This window comes from Penaeus chinensis, chromosome 10, assembly GCF_019202785.1.
Source record: "Penaeus chinensis breed Huanghai No. 1 chromosome 10, ASM1920278v2, whole genome shotgun sequence".
In the NCBI taxonomy this organism is placed as follows: Eukaryota; Metazoa; Arthropoda; class Malacostraca; order Decapoda; family Penaeidae; genus Penaeus; species Penaeus chinensis.
The window spans coordinates 32,511,454-32,513,953 of record NC_061828.1 but is presented as its reverse complement, the minus strand read 5'-3'; positions in this window follow the sequence as shown (position 1 = coordinate 32,513,953).

Sequence of the window (2,500 nt, the reverse complement as noted above, 5' to 3'; positions counted from 1 at the left end):
GGATGTCTTTCTGATGACTAGAGTGAGCATAGCGAAGGATCAGGATTTATATCTAGTGCTTAGGTACCATATACTATAGAAATAAGTTTTCTTTTCTGGGACTGGGACATACTGAAATTGACAGTGTGAGTCCGTAGAATTTCGCAGCATAACGTAATCCGAGGTAACAAGTTAACGACAAATGTTTCTATGATTCTGATATGATTTAAGCATTTACCTAGATACTCATGGAAGGTTATGTAATTTCTATCTCACTTGGCACATCTTCGTTTTCTCCTTTATCACTCTTTACCATGCACCCTCCTTCCTTTCTTAATCTTTAACCCCTCACCCTCACCCTCTTTACCCCCCTCCCCCTCCAAGATCGATATTCCCCAGCCCTCTATTTTAACATTTTCCCTTCTCTTTTACCCACCGCTTTGCCCTTACCTTATAACCTCTCTGACCTCCCTTTGCCTCATCACCTGGAGACGACACCCGACCGAGGCAGCTTAGGCCTAACGGGGGAGGCCGGCGAGTTATTTACTTTTCTCTCTGTTCTCGTATTGGCCATGATGAGGAGGAGGGGGAGGGGAGGGGAGAAGGATAGGGTAGGAGAGAGGGAGGGGGAGAGGGAGAGGGAGAAGCGATGGGTGGTAAAAAGGGGGGGGGGATTGAGGGGGGGGAGGAAGTGGAAAGGAAGAGAGTGAGATAGATGAGGAGAGGAAGGAGTATTGAGAAATGGAGGGGGAGGGGGAGAAGGAGGGGAGATGGAAGGGGGGAGCTCAGAGGAAAACAAATGTATATTGAGGGTGTTTAAAATAGGAAAAGAGCAGTGATTGTTGTCATCACTATTATCATGATTAGTTTTGCTTTGTGTATCACCATCCATCAACCATGCAACACCATCACCATCACATACATATCACCATCCATTATACATATCACAATTCATCACATTCATCATTAGAAATCAAATATATTACTTTAATTGCGTATACATTACCGTAATCATACATATATCATACATATAATTAGTGTTGTTGTTTGTATCACAGTCAACAAACAAACGAAACAAAATTATAAAAAATCCTAGATGATGAACAATGCTTTAATCTTATCCTTAGTGGTAGTCATCTTTCATTTCCGGACGTTGCTATGTTCACCTCTTATTCCCAATTTTTTTTTTTTTTTATGATAATGATTAACAAATATGATAAACAAACGTCAATGTAGAAAAAAATTTCCACTTATCCTTCCTTTTCCTATTCCTTTCTGATCCTCCCTTCCCCTCATCCCTCTATGACCCTCCCCTCCCCCCTTCCTCTATGACCCCCCTCCCCCCTTCCTCTATGACCCCCCTCCCCCTTTCCTCTATGACCTTCCCCTCCCCCCTCCCCTTCCCCACACCCTGTCATTATGGAGATCGGAAAACGGACAAAACAAAAATGTCTTTATGCAAGTAGGGAATGTCAGTGTCTCGTCAGGTATTTTCTCTCGTTTTTTTCCTCTGGTTTTCTTCTCTTTCTTTTTCCCTTCGGCTTGAAAAGTAGAGAAAGGGAAAAAGGAAGAGGAAATTCCGCCTTGATTGGATTTTGATTTGTTTCCCTTTTTACGTCAGTATCCCCTGGTGAATGACACGTTTTCTGTTGTATTTTTTTCTCTCACTTCTCACTGTTTTTTTTGTTGGTTTTTTTTGTTGTTTTTGTTTTTTTTTTGTATTTTCTTCTTTTCTTCTCTTTTCTATTTTTCCTTCACCTTTTTTCTATTTTTCTTTTTCTTTTCTTCCACTTTTTCCTTCTTACTATTCTTATTCTCCTTTTGTTTTTCCTTCTTCTTCTTCTTCTACCTATTCTTCTTTCACTTTTCTTCTTATTATTATTATAATTCCTTCACATTTTCCTTCTTATTATTATTCGTATTATACACTTTTCTTCTTTTTCTTCTTTCTATTTTTCCTTCACTTTTTCCTTCTTCTTCCTCTTCTTCTTCTTCTTCTATTTATCCTTCTTTCACTTTTTTTCCCTTCTTCTACTTCTTCTTTTGATTCTTCATTTACTTATTTCCTTCTCCTTACTTTAATTTTTAAAATTCTTCCTCTTCCTTTTTCGTGTTTTTGCATATTTTTCCTCGTATCATTTCGTCTCAACAAACGTACTTCAACTTACTTTCCACATTATATTTTCCTTTATCATTACCTTCTTCTGGATCACCATCATCACCTTCACCACCATCATCTTTAACATCGTCACCTTCACCACCATCCTCTTCACCACCATCATCTTTACTATCATCACCTTCACTATCACCATCTTCACCATCATTACCTCCGTCATCATCTTCACCATCATCAACTTTACCATTATCCCCTTCACTATCATCATCTTCACCATCATTACCGCCGTCATCATATTCACCATCATAACCTTCACTATTATCATCTTCACTATCATCATCTTCATCATCATAACCTCCGTCATCATCTTCACCATCATCCCCTTCACTATCATCACCTTCACTA